Raw genomic sequence first — 20,051 nt, 5'->3', positions numbered from 1 at the left:
TATCTGGCAACAGCAACCATAAGAGAGCTGGAGTGGCTCTAATAATAGCAAATAAAATACTATTACACAAAATGTTACTAGAGATTAATAGGGACATTTTATAATGATAAAAGAGCTAATGTCTCAGGAAGATATAACAATTATAAATATATATACACCCAATAACAGAACCACAAAAATACATATATCAAAAACTGACAGAATTGAAGGGAAAAACCAACAATTCAATGACAACAGTAATAAAGTTCAATACCTTGCTTTCAATAATGGACAGAACAATTAGATAGAAGATCAACAAGGATATGAATAGAGGACATCAGGACACTATAAACTAACTACACCTAACAGACATCTATAGAGCACTCCACCTGCATCAGTGAAATACGTATTCTTCTCAAATGCACATGAAAATTCTCTAGAATAGACCATATAATAGGTCATAAAACAGCCTCAATAGATCTAAAATCATTATTATAATACAAAGTATATTTTCCAAACACAATGGAATAGAAAAGAGAAATAGAAAAATACAACAGAAAATTCATGAAACCAAAAGTTAGTTATTTGAAAAGATCAACAAAATTGACAAACCTTAGCTAGTTGACCAAGAAAAATGAAGACTTAAATTACCAAAATCAGGAATGAAAGATGGGAAATTACTACTGATCTTACAGAAATAAAAAGAATGATAATGGAGCAACTGTATGGCAACCAATTAGAAAACTTAGATGAAATGGAAAAAATCCTGGAAAGTCATAAATTAACAAAATTAACTAAAGAAGGAACTTTAACAAGTAAACAGACTGAGTTAGTGATTTTTTAAAATCCCACAAAGGAAAGCCCAGATCTGTTCAGGCTGGTGTATTAAAAAAGAAAAGAAAAGAAAAGAAAAGCTCAGATCAAGTTGGCTTCACTGGTGAATCCTACCAAACATTTAGCAAAGAAGGACTACCAGTTCTTCAAAAACTGTTCCAAAAAATGGAAGGGGAGTGAATACTTCCCAACTTATTCTCTGAGACCAGTATTACTCTGATACCAAAACCAAATAAAGACACTGTAATCATCTTTTATGAATACAGTTGCAAAAATCTTAAAATACTAGCAAACTGAATCTAGCAACATGTAAAAAAAGGATTATATGCCACAACTAAGTAGAATTTAATGTAAGTATGCAAGGTTAGTTTAACATAAAAAATAAATGTAATAGCCATATCAATAAAGTAAGGGACAAAAATCACAATAGACTGAGAAAAATTATTTGGTCAGGCACAGTGGCTCACACCTGTTACCCCAGCACTTTGGGAGGCCGAGGTGGGTGGATCACCTGAGGTCAGGAGTTCAAGACCAGCCTGGCCAACATGGTGAAACCCTATCTCTACTAAAAAATACAAAAATTAGCCAGGTGTGATGGCATGTGCCTGTAATCCCAGCTACTAAGGAGGCTGAGGTAGGAGAATCGCTTGAGCCCAGGAGCAGGAGGTTGCAGTGAGCTGAGATTGTACCACTGCACTCCAGTCTGAGCAACAGAGTGAGACAGCCCCGTCTCAAAAAAAAAAATTATTTGACAAAATCTAATGCATTTCACAATAAGTAATATTCAACAAAATAGGCATGTAAGGAAGCTTCGTAAACCTGACCAAAGGCACCTATAACACACCTATATCTAAGATCATATTAAACACTGAAAGACTGATGGCTTTCTCTCTAAGATCAGAAATAAGAAAAAAAATCTACTTTTACCACTTCTATTTGTAATATGTTGGAAGCTCCAGCCTGGGCAATACGGCAAGAAAAATAAATAAAAGACATTCAAATTGAAAAGGAAGTAAAACTATCTCTATATCCCTATTTGCAAATGACATGATCTTGCTTATTAAAAAATCCTAAATATTCCACTAAAAACAAACAAAAAAATTATCAGAACTAATAAATGAGTTCAGCAAAGTTGCAGGATACAATATTAACAAACAAAAATCAATTGTATTTCTGTACACTAGCAGTGAACATTCTGGAAGTGACATTAAGGAAATAATTCCAATAATAGTATCAAGAGATAAAATAATTAGGAATAGATTTAATAAAAGAATTATAAGATTTATACACTGCAAACCACAAAACAATTGCTGAAAGTAAAGAATATCTAAACAGGGCTGGGCATGATGGCTCACATCTATAATCCCAGCACTTTGGGAGGCTGAGGTGGATAGATCACTTGAGCCCAGGAGTTTAAGATCAGCCCAGGCAACAGGGTACCTTCTCTACTGAAAATACAAAAAATTGGCCAGGCATGGTGGTGTGTGCCTGTAGTCCCAGCTACTCAGGAAGCTGAAGTGGGAGGATCACATAGCCCAGAAGCTGAAGCTGCAGTAAGCCAAGCTCACACCACTGTGCTCTAGCCTGGGCAATGGGAGTAAGACCCTGTCTCAAAAAAAAAAAAAAATCTAAATAAGTGGAAAAACATCCCATATTTATAAAAGACTTAATGCTGTTAGGATGGCAACATTTCTCAAGGTAATGTACAGATTCAATGCAATCCCTATCAAAATCCCAGGTGCCTGTTTTGTTTTGTTTTGTTTTTAGAGATAAGGTCTTGCTATGTTGCCCAGGCTGAACAACATAACACCTGGGCTCAGGTGATCCTCCTGCCTCAGTCTCCTGAGTAGCTCAGGAGAGCTACTTGGACAAAAAGGCCAAGCCAATTCGAAATGGGAAAGAACAGTCTTTTCAACAAATGGTGCTGACAGTAGTGAATATCCACATGCAAAAGGATAAAGTAAGACCCTTACCTTACACCATACACACAGACTAACTCAAGCAGATCAAAATCTAAGAGCTAAAACTATAAAATGCTTAGAAGAAAACACAACAGTAAATCTTCATGACCTGCAGTGAAGCAATGATTTCTCACACATGACACCAAAAGCATAAGTAAAACAGAGAAGATTGATAACTGGGACTTAATAAAAATTAAAAATTTTTATGGCTGAGTGCAGTGGCTCGTGCCTGTAATTCCAGCACTTTGGGAGGCCGAGGCGAGTAGATCACCTGAGGCCGGGAATTCAAGACCACTAAACATGGTAAAACCTTGTCTCTGCTAAAAATACAAAAATTAGCCAGGCTTGATGGCATGCACCTGTAATCCCAGCTACTTGGGAGGCTGAGGCACTAGAATTGTTTGAACCCAGGAGGCAAAGGTTGCAGTGAGCCAAGAGCACACCACTGCATTGCAGCCTGGGCAACAGGGCAAGACTCTGTCTCAAAAAAAAAAAGTTATGCTTCAAATGACACCAGACCAGCATGACCAACATGGTGAAACCCTGGCTCTACTAAAAAAAATACAAAAATAAGCCGGGCGTGGTGGTGCGTGCCTGAAATCCCAGCTACTCAGGAGGCTGAGGCAGGAGAATCTCTTGAACCTGGGAGGTGGAGGTTGCAGTGAGCCGAGACTGTGCCATTGCACTGCAGCCTGGGTGACAGAGCAAGATTCTGTCTCCAAAAAAAAAAAAAAAAAAAATAGTGAAAAGACAACCCACAGATACAGACTGGGAAAAAATATTTGGAAGTCACATATCAGATAAGAGACTTGTATTCAAGATATATAAAGAACTCTTACAACTTAAGAAAAAGGAGAGAAAGCCCAATTTAAAAATGGAGAAAGGATTTGACTAGATATTTCAAATGGCCAATATACACATGAAAAGACGATTAACATCATCGGTCATTAGGGAAATAAAGTCTCTACCACAATGAAATACTATTTTATTCCTACTAGGATAGGTAGAATAAAAGTAGACAATTAGTGTTGGGATGTGAAGAAATTAGAATCCTCATATGCTACATGTGAGAATGTAAAATGGGTTAGCCACTTTGGAAAACAGTTTGACAGGTCCTCAAAACGTTAAACATGAAGTTTCCAAATGACACAGCAATTCTACTCCTATATATATGCCCAGAAAACTGAAAACACATGTCCACACAAAAACTTGTAAACAAATGCTGTTTATTGTTGTAAACATTATACATAATGGTCAAAAAGTGGAAAAACACAAATATCTATCAACTGATGAATGAATAAAACATGATACGTCTGTACAAGGCAATATTTATTCAGCTATAAAAAGGAATGAAGTACTGGATCCTGCTACAACATGGATGAGCCTTGAAAATATGTTAAGTGAAGGCTGGGCACGGTGGCTCATGCCTGTAATCCCAGCACTTTGGGAAGCCGAGGCAGGTGGATCATTTGAGGTGAAGAGTTCGAGACCAGCCTGACCAACACAGTGAAACCCCATCTCTACTAAAAATACAAAAAATTAGCTGGGTGTGATGGTGGGCACCTGTAGTCCCAGCTACTCAGGAGGCCGAGGCAAGAGAATTGCTTGAACCCGGGAGGTGGAGGTTGTAGCAAGCTGAGATTGTGCCATTGTACTTCAGCCTGGACAACAAGAGCAAAGCTCCATCTCACAAAAAAAAAAAAAAAAAAAGAAAAAATATGTTAAGTGAATGAAGGCAGACACAAAAGGCTACATAATGTATGATTCCATTTATAAGAAATTTTCAGACTAGACAAATCCATAGAGACTGGAAGTAAATTAGTGGTTACCAGGGGATGCGGTAAGGAGAATGAAGAGTGACTGCTAGTGGGTATGGGATTTCTTTTCAGAATTATGAAAATATTCAGGAGACTGGGCACAGTGGCTCATGCCTGTAATCTCAGCACTTTGGGAGGCTGAGGCGGGTGGATCACGAGGTCAGGAGTTCGAGACCAGCCTGACCAACATGGTGAAACCCTGTCTTTACTAAAAATACAAAAATTAACTGGGTGTGGTGGCACACACCTGTAATCTCAACTACTCAGGAGGCTGAGGCAGGAGAACTGCTTGAACCCAGGAGGCAGAGGTTGCAGTGAGCCAAAATTATGCTACTGCACTCCAGCCTGGGTGATAGAGCGAGACTCCATCTCAAAAAAAAAAAAAGAAAATATTCAGGAATTAGATAGCGGTGATTGTTGCTAATGACTACTAATGGGTATAAGGTTTCTTTTGATGAAGATGTCCTAAAATTAGATTATGATGATGGCTGCACAATTCTGTAAGTATACTAAAAACTACTGATTGTGACTGACTGAGACAGAGTCAGCCTCTGTCACCCAGACTGGAGTGCAATGGTGTGATCATAGGTCACTGCAGTCTCCAACTCCTGGGCTCAAGTGATCCTCCTGCCTTGGCTCCCAAAGTGCTGGGACAACGGGTATGAACCACTGTGCCTGGCCTGTGCTCTTTAAATGAGTAAACTTTATGGTATGTAAATTTTATCTTAATGCTGTTTAAAGGTAAAAGAGTAAGGGAGTGTAGAGTTACCAGTTTCAATGTACATTTAACAGGAGTTTAATATAAGGAAAATGGAGATAATGATGGGAAAATAACAGTTAAAAAGAAAGTAGGAGGCTGGGCATGGTGACTCATGCCTGTAATCTCTGCACTTTGGGAGGCTGAGGCAGGCGGATCACCTGAGGTCAGGAGTTCCAGACCAGCCTGGCCAACATGGTGAAACCCCGTCTCTACTAAAAATACAAAAAATTAGCTGGGTATGGTGGCATGTGCCTGTAATCCCAGCTATTCAGGAAGTTGAGGCAGGAGAATCACTTGAACCCGGGAGGCAGAGGTTGCAATGAGCTGAGGTCGCACCACTGCACTCCAGCCTGGGCAACATGAGTGAAATTCTATCTCAAAAAACAAAAACAAAAACAAAAACAAAACACAATCAAACAAAAAGAAAGTAGGTGTTCTGAGAATTTCTAGAATTGAAAAAAACACAAATCCTCACCGCTGTAGACTGAATGTTTATGTCTACCACAAAATTCATTAATTGAAGCCCCAAGGTGATGATATTTGGAAGTGGGGCCCTAGGGAGTGATTAGGTCATGAGAATGGGGCCTTTATGAAAGGGATTCGTGTCCTTATAAAAGAGGCTTCACAGAGCTCTTTCCCTCTTTATCCACCCTGTGAGGGTGTGGTGAGAAGAGAGTTTCTGGTTTCTGGCAACCAGGAAGCAGCCCTCACCAGACACCTATCTGCCAGTGCCTTGATCTTGGACTTCCCAGCCTCCAGAACTGTGAGAAACAAATCTGGTCGTTTGAGCCAGTCAGTTAATGGAATTCTGTTATAGCAACATGAATTGACTAGACACTGAGAAAGTCTCTCTCTTTACAAAGCAGGACAAATAAACAAAAATCCACTACTAGAAACATCATGGTAAACTTTAAAACATCAGGAATTGACAGATAATTTAAGAAACTACCAGAGAAAAAAGTTTCCTACAAAAGAATGATAATTAGGCCAACAACCACACTTCTCTTCAGCAACAACAGATCCCAGAAGAAAACAGATAATATCTTCCTCTGAGATAAGACTCAGAGAGCTTATCTCTCACAGACCGTTGCAAAAAAATTATTAACGCATATTTTACCAAGAAAAGTAGATCCCCAGGGGAAGTGTGGAATACAAGAAACAATAGTAAATCTAGAATTCGATAAAATATGTCAGTAAATTTAATAGTACTGTCTGCAAAAATGGGTCTTAGGCTGGGTACAGTGACTCATGCCTGTAATCCCAGCACTTTGTGAGGCTGAGGCAGACGGATCACTTGAGGTCAGGAGTTTGAGACCATCCTGGGCAACACAGTGAAACCTTGTCTCTATGAAAAATAAAAAATTAGCTGGACTTTGTGGTACATGCCTGTATTCCCAGCTCTTTAGGAGGTTGAGGTGGGAGGATCACTTGGTGGGAGGATCACTTGAGCTCAGGAGGTGGAGACAGCAGTGAGCTGTGGTCATACCACCACAGTTAGCCTGGGCAACAGAGTGAGACCCCAGAAAAAAAAAATGGAGCTTGAGTACTTGTGTACTTAAGTACTTGACTGAATGCAGGAATCTTTTGAAAGTGATTAGAAAAGTTAGATGAACATTATGTAGCCAGGGAGGGTTACTGTAACAGGACACTAAATGGAATGTTTCCTGTCATATCAGGGTTTCCAAAGTCTCTGAGTCTCCAAAGGCAAGGACCGTGAGTGATGTGTGCCCACATATTCTAAAGAGAGCTTCTGACACTTCTATGTAAAACTTAGTAGGAGAATTAATGGAAATCACATACTGATAATCTTGAGAATATTTTAGAGATAAAGAGATTTCACAGAAGGAAATTTGTAGTAGAGAACGCCCAGTAGCATGTCTATTCCTTTCTCTCCCACCATCTACTGGAGACAGAAGAGATCCTGGGGGAGCATGCCAGAAGAGATGAACACAGTCCTCAGATGAGTATTTGCTCATAGACTCTTGGAAAGAAAATTATTAAAGTATATTTTACCGAGAAAAGTAGACCCCAAGGGTAAGTATAGAATACAAGAAACAATAGTGAATCTAGAATTCGATAAAATACGGTAAAATATATCAGTAAAAATGTCAGGTGGGGTGGTTCATGCCTATAACCACACCTACTTGAGAGGCTTGAATGAGGCCAGGAGTTCAAGACCAGCCTGGACAGCATAGTGAGACTCCAATTCCAAACACATTTTTAAAAAAGAAGGAAACTCAGGCACCAGCCCTGTCCTGGTCCTGATGATGCAGAAGACTCCTGGGGAGAACCTGGCAGAGTCTGAGAGGTACAGAGACTGCAGCTTCCCTGGGACTGCCTGAGACTGAATGGGAAGGGCTGGTTGGAACAGCCAGGTCTAGGAAAAAGGGAAGCAACCAGCAGCGTGAATGGGTGAGTTTTTCCATGGGAGACATGGAAGGGGGCCAAGCTTGAATCTTCTTGAAGGATCCTGTGCAAAACTGTTCGATTGGGGAGGAGGACCCTAGGGCTGTATGACTGGTACCAAAGCTGAAGAGGTCAGGCAGGAGTGGGGAGATCCCTGTAGGGGGAAGACTGGTCTGAATTCCCACTGACCGACACCACCTCTGTCTTTAGCAGTGCTGCATCCATGGCAGCAGAGCTTGGAAAGGGGAGAAAGCAGAGAGGAACCGGAAGGGCTCTCCTCCTCTCCCCTGCGACGGTTGGTCTGCCCGACCTCTGGAGAAGCCAAAGCGGGGTGAGGGGAAACTGAAATGGAAGGCACTAAAGTTTGATTTCAAGGGGACTGACCTTTTGTTTTGTTTTGTTTTTGAGACAGAGTCACGCTCCATTGCCCAGGCTGGACGTGCAGTGGCGCGATCTCGGCTCACTGCAAGCTCCGCCTCCCAGGTTCAAGAGATTCTCCTGCCTTAGCCTCCCGAGTAGCTGGGATTACAGGTGTGCATCACCATACCCAGCTAATTTTTGTATTTTTAGTAGAGACAGAGTTTCACCATGTTGGCCAGGCTAGTCTCAAACTCCTGACCTCAGGTGATCCCTCCCAAAGTGCTGGAATTACAGGCATGAGCCACCACGCCTGGCCGGGACTAAACATTAAAAAACAATTTGTTGCTTCTTTTTTCTTTTTATGGAATGCTTCACGAATTTGCACGTCATCCTTGCGCAGGGGTCATGCTAATTTCTCTATATTGTTCCAGTTTTAGTACATGTGCTGCCGAAGTGAGTACTGAATTTTTTTAACGCCTGAAAATGAGACTGTTCTAATACGGACATTGACCTGAAAAACTCTAGAATCTGCACGAGATAAGAGTTGAAGGGAGAGGCCGGGCGCGGTGGCTCAAGCCTGTAATCCTAGCACTTTGGGAGGCCGAGACGGGTGGATCACAAGGTCAGGAGATCGAGACCATCCTGGCTAACACGGTGAAACCCCGTCTCTACTAAAAAATACAAAAAACTAGCCGGGCGAGGTGGCGGGCGCCTGTAATCCCAGCTACTCGGAGGCTGAGGCAGGAGAATGGCGTAAACCCGGGAGGCGGAGCTTGCAGTGAGCTGAGATCCGGCCACTGCACTCCAGCCTGGGCGACAGAGCAAGACTCTGTCTCCAAAAAAAAAAAAAAAAGAGTTGAAGGGAGAGGAGGGGAAAACCGATACTGTTTGAATGTGGTGATAGGAGAAGAAATTCACTGCCTGTTTACATTCAGTTCAGTCCGGCTTGTTAAATTAGTGAACTACATAAAGAAACTAAGATTATCTCGTGCACAAGAATGGATAAGAGGTGACAGCAAATATCACAAATTACAGTCTGGGGGCAGGGACATGAAGGGAGATCTGTACGGGATAAGATCAAAAATAGGAAGAGAAAGAAGGAGAGAATAGGGGAATCCACAGTGGACCCAAAATACCAAGGCTGAGAACCTAAAATTGGATTGGCATGAAAGAACTAAGAAGAGCCTATATAGCAAGACTCCATCTCTACAAATATTTAAAAATTAGCCAGATGTGGTGGTGCATGCCTATAGTACTAGTTACTCAGTAGGCTGAGGCAGGAGGATCACTTGAGCCCAGGAGTTTGAGGCTGCAGTGAGCCATGACGGAGCCACTGTACTCCAGCCTGGGTGACAGAGCAGGACCCTGTTTCAAAAAAAAAAAAAAAAAAGAGAGAGAGAGGAAAAAAGAGAAAAGAAAAAGAAGGAAAAGAAAAAAAAGAGAAAGAAAAAGGAAAATATAGCCAAGGTCAGAAGTTATGATGCCAGAGCCCAGTGAGTGATCAAAGTAGCCACATCCACACACCTTTTATTAGAAACCTCAATTTCTACGTAAGAATAAACTTTAACATCTGAATTAGTTTCCTAGAGCTGCTGTAACAAATTACCACAAACCGGATGGCTTAAAACAACGGAAATTCATTCTTGCAGAGTTCTGGAGGCTAAAAGTTCAAAACCAAACCGTCAGCAGGGCCAGACACCTGCCTCTGAAGGTTCTAGGGGAGGATTCTTCCTCGCCTCTTCTGGCAACCTGTGTGGCAACAGAAACCCAATCTCTGCCTTCTTTGCCACTTGCCCTTCTTCCCTCTATGTCTGCCTGGGTCTTTGAAGCTCTCCCTCCTTATAAGGTCACCAGTCATTGGATTTCAGGCCCACCTTCATCCAGTTTGGCCTCATCTTCACTTGGTTAGCCAGATGTGGTGTATGCAAAGACCCTGTTTCCAAATAAGGTGATATTCACAGGCATCACGGTTAGAACTTCAACATATATTCTGGGGGGACACAATTCAACCCATAGCAATGTCTAATGTGGAGTGAGGAATAGGAGCTCCCGTGAAGCCACTTTCATGCTTCTGTCCAGAACTGTCAAGTGCATTGGGTGACTGGGCACTTTAATCTGCAGCTGAGTTGACTAACTAAGCTGTGATAATTTATTAATATTTTTAGGTCGGGCATGGTGGTTTATGTCTGTAATCCCAGCACTTTGGGAGCCCGAGGCGGGTGGATCATCTGAGGTCAGGAGTTTGATACCAGCCTGACCAACATGGAGAAACCCCATCTCTACCAAAAATACAAAAATTAGCCAGGTGTGGTGGCAGGTGCCTGTAATCCCAGCTACTTGGGAGGCTGAGGCATGAGAACTGCTTGAACCCTGAAGGTGGAAGTGGCAGTGAGCTGAGATCGCGCCACTGCACTCCAGCCTGGGAGACAAGAGCAAAACTCCGTCCCCAAAAAAACAAACAAAAAATATATATACATGTATACATATATATATACTTTTAAAAGTCATGTTAAAATATGAGAATAGCACCTGCACATGATAAGAAAAACCATACAACACTGAAGGGTTTATAGTGACAGCTGTGTCCTAGAGGAAAGCACCATCATTTGTTTTTCTGTATGCCTTTCCAGATATCTATACATAGGCACTTTTAAGAAAAAGGAAGCAGGGTATACCACTGTTCTGTGCCTCTCTTTCTTTACCTCACAAGGTAGCTTGGGGCTCTTTCCACATTAGCACATGTGGATCTACTGATAACACAGGTATGAATTAGGTTTTCTCCAGCTTCTAACAGTCCCAACAGTTCAGTATCTGAGAAATGGCAAAGGCACAACCCAAATGCTTTGATTATATAGTAACGATTTGCTTGTACAGTGTTTGAGTATATCAAGATCATTTATTCAATAAATGCAAACAGATGTAGGAAAGGAGACAATCTATGAGAATCTAACAACATGGTAAGGAGTTTTCTTATTCTTTCCCAGGTAGTATCAGCCCTCACTCCAAAGCTAAGCATAGGCAAAGGGCAGAACTTCTGTGCTTAGCAGACTAGGTGGTAAGAAAAGGTCTGCTGAGGCCGGGCACAGTGGCTCATGCCTATAATCCCAGCAGACATTGGGAGGCCTAGGCAGGTGGATCACCTGAGGTCAGGAGTTCGAGACCAGTCTGGCCAACATGGTGAAACCCCGTCTTTACTAAAAATACAAAAATTAGCTGGGTGTGGTGGCATGTGCCTGTAGTCCCAGCTACTTGGGAGGCTGAGGCAGGAGAATCACTTGAACCCAGGAGGCGGAGGTTGCAGTGAACTGAGTTTGTACCACTGCACTCCAGTCTGGGCAACAGAGCAAGACTCCACCTCAAAAAACAAGTATATCAATTGCAGTGCATTGAAACACATAAAATTGTGAAAAACTATGAATTAATAATGGTACTAAAAAAACTCACTGACTACATTTAGACAGTGATAGGGAACAATTTTGAAAACTGATAAATAAGGGGAAGGAATCAAGGTTTTATCCTACTTTTCCTATACAAATCATACTTCAGGGTAACCTAATAGTTGATACTTTTTTTTTTTTAAACATTTTACTCACTAATAAATGAAAAAATAATAGATGAAGAAACCACGTATATAAACACACACATGCACACTACATATATATATATATACACACACATACACACAAATAAAATCACCTATGAAAAAATGTTCAGTTTTATCACAAGTAAATTTAGAAAAATATTGGTATTCTCAATGAAGTATCAGAATAGACAGACGAACAGTAGCTGGAAGCCAGTGGGATGAATTCATTTGAGAGAATGTAACTAATGAAAGATTTCATAAATACTGAAGATGAAAAATTGAAGCTAAATGTGATTCAAGAATAAATATTAAAATTTATGTGGCAGGAAATCATGTAAAACAAAGAGATGCAAATTAAAACCAGGTATCTTTTTTTGATATTTTTACCTATAAAATTGGCCAAAAAAAAAAAAAAAAAAATTCAAGATAATTGTATCCACTGTGAGGACTGGGGAAATTGGCTTAAATCTCAACTCCATTGTTGACTAGCTGCATGAGCCTGGGGAAGTTATTCCATCTCTTTGAGCCTCGGTTCCTTCATCAATAGAACTGGGATACTGAGTATCCTGGAGCTGAAGATTAAATGAGGCGATACCAGTGAAGCACTTCAATTGTGCTTGCAACACATAGCACTCAGTAAGTGTTTGCTATGTGGTTATTCCTATGCATACAGTTTTGTGATTTATGTTCCTATTATGAATAGGATCTCCCTTCATTAATTTTCCTTTTTTTGGCCATCCTTCTCCAGTTTAAATATTCTTATTTTTCTGCCTTTTAAAACAAAGCTGGAAAATTTCCATCTTTTTATTTTTATGTATTTTTTGAGACAGAGTCTCACTCCATCACCCAAGCTGGAGTACAGTGGCCCAATCTCGGCTCATTGCAACTTCCACCTCCCGGGTTCCAGCGATTCTCATGCCTCAGTCTCCCGAGTAGCTGGGATTACAGGCACGCACCACCATGCCCAGCTAATTTTTTTTGTATTTTTAGTAGAGATAGAGTTTCACCATGTTATGTTGGCCAGGCTGGTCTTGAACTCCTGACCTTACGTGATCCGCCCACCTCAGCCTCCCAAAGTGCTGGGATTACAGGCAATGAGCCACCGTGCCTGGCCAGGGCCTGATGCCTTTCTTAGGGACAAATCTCATAACACCTTTTTGATTTTTTCTATGTAGTTTAGGATCTTCTACTACCATATGACTCAATATTTTAAATTTAAATTTTTTCAGAAAAGTATCTATCTTACCTAAGATTTTCAAATACATTGGCATTAAACTTGTACCTGTTATTTGGTTTCTGTGTAAAAAAGTCTTGATCCGGTTATGCACCACAACTCATTTCTGATGGTTTGGGCTTTTCTATCCTCTTATCTGAATCAGATTTGCCAAAGGTTAGTCTGTAGTTCTGTTTTCCAAAGAATTGGCTTTAGGCTTTATGGATCAATTTTGCTTTCTGTTAACTGTAAATTTCATTAATTTCTGCTTTTATTTTCATTATTCTTTATCCACTTTTTAAAAAATGACTTCGTTTTCTCCTGGCCTCTCACACTAAAGTTTTAGTTCATTTGCATTCTGTCACTGCTGGTTTTTAATAAATGGGTTTAAAAGTATAAATTTTTATCCAATTACTGCTTTGATCATATCCACTGAGTTTTGCTATATAGCACTATTTTTATTTCCAAATACCTCAGATCTAATTGCTGCTCAGATTTTTTATCCACAGCCTTTTAGAAGTTTATTTTTAATTTCTTGACTAGCCTGACTAGTTTGTATGTTTCTTTACATTTTGATCAGAAAATGTGGCCTGTATGATTTTAACATTTTTAAATATATTATTATTTTGTAGATTGATTTGATAGTTTTGCCTTTTCCAAAATATCATACAAATTAAATCATGTGGCATGCCATTGTTTGGAGTCTGGGCTTCTTTCACTTAGTGTAGTGCTTTTGAGATTCACCTGGTTGTGTGTATCAGTAGTTCATTCTTGTTTATTGCTGAGTAGTACTCAACTATATGCTTATAACTGTTTATCCAGGCACCTACTGATGGACATTTGTGTTATTTCCTGTTTTGAGTGCTTATGAATAAAGCTTCTATAAACATTTGCGCAGAGATTTTTGTGCGGGTGTATGTTTTCATTTCTCTTGGGTAAATATTCACTGGGTCACATAGTAAGTGCATGTTTATTTGCTTTCTAAGAACATGCCAGCTTGTCTTTCAAAGGAGCTGTATCTTTTTTTTATTCCCACCAGCAATGAATGAGAGTTTCAATTGTTCCACATCCTCGTCAGTAGATGAATTGTCAGAATTTTTTTTTCCCTGGCGATTTTAATAGGCGTAAGTGGCAGCTCATAGTGAGTTTAATTTGCATTTCCCTCTTGACTGACAATGTTGACTTTTCATATATTATCTGCTATGTGTACCTCTTCTTTGGTGGAGGGTCTTGGTAATCTTTTTTGGCTCATAGCCTGAAGCAAGAGCCCCTCAAATACCAGCTTTGTGCTCTTGCTGGTACCAGGGCATCTGGACTTTTGCTGGCTACATGGCTTTCTTCATGTTCCTAATAATGCTTTGATTGATTCTGTTTTATGGAAAGGTATTTAACACATATGTGATGAATGATTAGAGAACTAATAATGTATCCCTCCGTGTTTCAGCTCATGACTCAGTGTATCTTTACCCTTTCTGTCTGATAACATACCTGGGAATTTAATAAAATGTATGAACCCAGCCCAGGAAGGCACTTATCCCTTCTCTCTTCAACTGTCTACTGGTCACCTTCATTTCCCCAGTCTCAGACACTCTAGATACAAAGGACTGTAGAAGGAAAGAGAGCGAATACACACCCAGCAGACATTTTCCTTCCTCTAACTGCTGAGTTTCCATCACCTCTGTCCTTCCACATCAGTCAAAAGTTGTCAAAGACAAGTGTATCACACGCCTTTAATACATTCTCAGACATGGCTCATCATTATTCATATAACAATTCCTTCCCTCTGTATTGCTAATTTCTGTAATGTTACTTCTCTACCAGAAGCAAGAAACCTCCAATATCAAGTGCCAGGACTATGATATCATTCTGCCATAGGAACATTAATATCCAAATTTTTAATATAAGCATGCATTTAAATATCTACCTGTACACTATTATAATAGCAGCCTTTTGAAAAATAGCATAATGGGCTGGGCGTGGTGGCCCACAGCTGTAATCTCAGCACTTTGGGAGACCAAGGCCATGGGTAGATCACTTCAGCCTAGGAGTTTCAGACTAGCCTGGGCAATATAGGGAGACCCTGTCTCAACAACAACAACAACAACAACAAATTAGCCAGATATGGTGGCATACACCTGCAGTCCCAGCTATTTGGGAGGCCGAGGCTGAAGGATTGCTGGAGCCTGGAAGGCAGAGGCTACAGTGAATTGAGATAACACCACTGCACTCCAGCCTGGGTGACAGACCAAGACCCTGTCTCCAAAAAAAAAAAAAAAAAAATGTATATGTATGTGTATATGTATGTATAATGGATAATAGAGTACACAGAATCAAATGGACCCAGTACCACCATTACCTCTATGACCACAGGCAGGTCACCCCAACTTCTCCATGTCAAATCAGGAAAATAATAGTACCGGGCTTATGGGGTTGCTGGGAGGAATATATATGATAATTCATGTAAAATCCTCACATAGTGCCTGGAATTATTACATGCTCAACAACTGTTACCAAGTATATTTTTAAAAAGAATAACATGCCGTAAATCCATTATGCCAATATTTTAAATTTTATTTTGCATTTCCTTACCTTTGTTCTCAAAAATTATTTACATGATTACAAGAGAGTGTATATATGATTTTGAATGCTGCTTTATAACTTTCTGTGTTGATATGATAGTTTATTTATTTATTTATTTATTTATTTATCTTGAGACAGGGTCTCACTCTGTCACCCAGGCTGGAGTGTGGTGGTGCAATTATAGATCACGGCTACCTCTGCCTCCTGGGCCTCAAGTGATCAACTCAACTTGGGCACCCAAAGTGCTGGGATTGCAGGCATGAATCACCGCTCCCAGAATTAGTCTTTATAAGTTTTAGTAGCTCGGCAAGTCCAGTGTTTTACTTTTCTGTATCTCCTTTATCTATTGCTTTATTCCAACTATTGCTTCTAACTTTCATGATTTCCTTTCTATAGCTGCCTTGTCTGCATGTGCCTGCCTTTATTTGTTGCTTTCAAGGTTCTATAAAGAAAATTTCTAGGAGTTAAATAAAATCACCCATTATTCCATCTCCCAACATTGTCCATCTTTTCTTTCCATATGCATATACCGTTTTCAGTAGTTTCAGTGTCAACCATCTTCAGACGGACTGCTCTCTGTCAAGCATCATGAATGGGTCAGGCAGCTTTGACCTTTCACCACCCGCCTCATAACTTCATTGAACCCGAGACTCTACCCTACAGAATGTACTTCTAGATGGATGTTTTTCCGGGCTGGCGTTGTGAGTATTTCAGGATCAGGGTGACAGTACCCACTACCTTTGACGGCTCCACAATGACCCAAAGGCAGGAATCCCAAACCTTACCCTTAGACTTGGTAGCCCGTAATGACCTTTAAACTTAACCTGTATCCTGGTAAAATCTTTTGGCCCCTCATTTCCTACCCCTCTAAAATGCAAAGCGTAAGCTTGCCATTCATTTTCTGGGATCCTAAGAAGCCATGAGATGCAGGAGCCTGTTAGCCTGGCCTCTGGCCTCCCAGGAGAATCATTACCTGCCCCACCACTCCCCATCCCCAAGAGCGTCTCTCTTACTCTTTAAATATTTTGGAAAGATTCTTTAAATTTTTTTTTTTTTTTTTTCTGAGACTGAGTCTTACTCTGTCGCCCAGAGCTGGAGTGCAATGGGGCAATCTTGGCTCACTGCAACCTCAGCCTCCCGGGTTCAAGCAATTCTTCTGCCTCAGCCTCCCAAGTAGCTGGGATTACAGGCTCGCACCACCATGCCAAGCTAATTTTTATATTTTTAGTAGAAACGGGTTTCACCATGTTGGCCAGGCTGGTCTCAAACTCCTGACCTCGTGATCCGCCTGCCTCGGCCTCTCAAAGTGCTGGGATTACAGACGTAAGCCACCGCGCCCAGCCAAGATTCTTTAAATCTTAATAGATACAGGAAGGCTATCAAAACATAGAAAACATCAAATGCTTCAGAAAAAAACATGGTTCACAAGCAGGAGGAATCTGCGTGCTTTGTTATCTGAGACAAGGAAGAATGGGACCAGTGTGAAGACAGCTCCGATACCAACCCACCTGGCCACTTAGTTCCATGGCTCCTCCCAGATTTTTGTTACGATATGCTACAGAGTTAATTGATGGGACATTTGGCCCTCTTTCTATTTTCTCATTGAAGAAATGACTAATGACATTAAAATGGGGTGGAACGTGAAGCCAGAGAGCTATGTCTGGGGATTTTACAGCTTTAGTAATCCCCAATATACCAACTATACAGATGGACAAAAACAAGGGAGTCTCCCTCCTAACTCTCAGCTGTAAGCCTTCCCCTTGCATTGCACTGGGATACTATAATTTTATCTTAGTCCCTCAGTTGTGCCCTACACATATCTCTCCCAGTACTTTTTTGAGCCTGTTCAAATGATCGGGTCTTTGTTACTGTTCCACATTAAGAACAAAGCGCCTTTCCTCATGAGCCTCATTCATTTCAATTGCACTGTTTTCTGAGCTCCCACTGACTGTGGTTCCAAGGTGCATGAAAAGCACGATGATATTCCAGGAATATCCTCCTGTACTGCAGCCTCAAGAGACACTCTCATTTCCTTGTTCTCTGCTGTAACGTTTCTGAGTATTTAACACAATGTGTTTCAATTCACTCTTAATTTTACCTTCCTCTTGGTCGTCCTGCCTTCTAGGTTTCACCAGCCTGGGAAATCTTTCTCTAATACTATCTTGCCTTGGATGCAGGATGATTTTCCACAGATACCACATTTGCCAGCACACTTAGGAGCCACTCGACAGCAAAGTAGCAGAGCGTTGAGTGAGTTGTTTTTTCTTTTTTTGAGATAGAATCTTGCTCTTGTCACCCAGGCTGGAGTGCAGCGGTGCCATCTCAGCTCACTGCAACCTCCGCCTCCCGGGTTCAAGTGATTCTCCTGCTTTACCCTCCCAAGTAGTTAGGACTATAGGCACATGCCATCATGCTTGGCTAATTTTTTGCATTTTTAGTAGAGACTGGGTTTCACCATGTTAGCCAGGATAATCTCGAACTCCTGACCTCGTGATCCGCCCGCCTCGGCCTCCCAAAGTGCTGGGATTACAGGCATGAACCACCGCGCCTGGCCTCAGTGAGTTTTTTGTAGGGTCCTTTGGTCTTAAATAGTTGGTCTTAAAGTTGGATGCTCACTTGTGGGTGGAGGAGGGGGAACCTGTGATCCAGGCCCCTCTCAGCCCCATGCATGCCTCTCAGTTCAGACAGAACTGGAAGTCGAATGAAGGGGAGGAGGAAAAGCATGGAAAAGCCATTTGGCTGGGGACAGGAGGCATAAAATGTGTTGGAGAGAGGGACAAATCTCATATGAAGGGTTCTAGGCTTCCAGAACCTGAAGGAAACAGTTTCTGAAGATGTTTGGCTTCGAGGAGGATGAGTTCACAGGAAGTCTTTTTTTGGCTGCTCGCTAGATTCTCATTCAAGAATTTACTCAATGAGGTTAGAAAAACAGACCTGCTGAATCCATGCTAAACTCTCCCTGGGTTTAGCTGCCTACCTGAAAATAGCAACAGGCGAATGTGGTTTTCTCTGAATCATGTAACACCGGATCACCAGATGCTGCTGAAGTCACAAACGGGCCCTGTTACTATTAGCAGCGAGATGTAAGCTGAACGCTGGTCAACTGTGATGTTCTGTTTAGTAGGATGCTGAGATGAGGCGATTCTAAGTTTGAGAGGACGCTGGCCTATTATCCTGCAGTGTAGTCATCACCAGACAAAAGTCCATCTCACTGTGGCTCATGAAATATTAATGAAGAGCTAGAATTACTTGCACTGACTTCAGCACAAATAGACCAAAAAATAAAATCAAAGCTCTATTTTCCACTACATTCGATACAGAAAGCTAACAGTTTCGAAGCTGGTGGATTTTTGTGGAAATTCTAAACTTTGCCTCCAGGCAAATCTGTGGGTTTTCAAAATTTTCTGTCTTTTGGTTTTATTGTCTGACTATTTGGGTTTTATTGTCTGACTATTTTAAGAAAAAGCTGGTCCATTGTTTTCTAGTAGGGGAAGTCAACTGGAAGCTTAATAGTAACAAAAGACTTTTGAATTATAATTACTTCCAGATGGATGCTTACAGATGTCCTCATCTTTTAAAAAACCACTTAAGCATCTTACCATCTGTTTTTCAGTGACTTATCATGGAAATCTTTACACTTTTGTTTATATAGCCATTGCCAAATGTGTAAGCCCCAGGAGGTTTTAAGCCAGTGAAGGCTTTAAGACTATAATAAGAGTGTCTTTCTCTTCTCTTCTGCCATTACTAAATGAACATCCTATATAACTCAACTTTTACAATGGCCTTTTGGGAAGTATTAGAAAGAAGAGAGTATGATCTGAAGGAAATTAATAAATTATGTATGTTTTTATTTGTTCTTTCCTAACGTCAGCCAACAACGAAGGAGCATTTTGTAAGTACTGATTGAAATCTTTATTAAGAGTTTTGCTTATCCCAGCAAACAGTGGCATTCTCAAGAAAATTGCAGCTGGGGTGCACTCCCAGTGATAATGTAGCCCAGGGCACCTCTGAAAACATTAAACACTTGAGAAAATTTTTGTCTGTGGGGCTGCTTTAGGGACTCTTCAAACGGCTGAGGAATGTGTCAGGCCATCATTAACAGTTTGCATGAGAATGGCCAGCTTTTTACTGTTTCCCAGCAAGGAACAGGCTCCCTAATGAGAATTTCTTCGTAGTTACTGCAAATTACAGAAAAAAAAACAGGCAACTTACATCATAGAAAAATTAATGTCGAAAATCGTTGTGGCCGGGCGCGGTGGCTCACGCCTGTAATCCCAGCACTTTGGGAGGCCGAGGCGGAAGGATCACATGAAGTCAGGAGTTTGAGACCAGCCTGGCCAACAGGGCGAAACCCCATCTCTACTAAAAATATAAAAATTTGCCGGGCATGGTGGCGGGCACCTGTAATCCCAGCTACTTGGGAGGGTGAGGCAGGAGAATCGCTTGAACCTGGGAGGCGGAGGTTGCAGTGAGCAGAGCTCACACCACTACACTCCAGCCTGGGTGACAGAGTGAGACTTGGTGAAAAAAAAAGCGAAGTTATTATCTCCCCAGACGA

At 41.1% G+C, this 20,051-nt stretch overlaps 1 protein-coding gene and 1 non-coding gene across 8 annotated transcripts in view; both read right to left on the bottom strand.

The window, feature by feature from the left end:
• The window catches only part of RGS20 (regulator of G protein signaling 20), a 107,598-nt gene that overhangs the window by 34,614 nt on the left and 52,933 nt on the right, over positions 1–20,051 (bottom strand). The gene's annotated exons all lie outside the window — the stretch shown is intronic.
• On the bottom strand, positions 8,473–8,578 carry LOC119625013 (U6 spliceosomal RNA). Its single transcript, XR_005241163.2, has one exon. It is a non-coding gene; the product is annotated as a U6 spliceosomal RNA (small nuclear RNA).

The sequence above is a fragment of the Chlorocebus sabaeus genome, chromosome 8, assembly GCF_047675955.1.
Source record: "Chlorocebus sabaeus isolate Y175 chromosome 8, mChlSab1.0.hap1, whole genome shotgun sequence".
NCBI classification, from domain to species: Eukaryota; Metazoa; Chordata; class Mammalia; order Primates; family Cercopithecidae; genus Chlorocebus; species Chlorocebus sabaeus.
The sequence above is the reverse complement of the archived record's forward strand: the minus strand, read 5'-3'. Positions and strand labels throughout refer to the sequence as shown.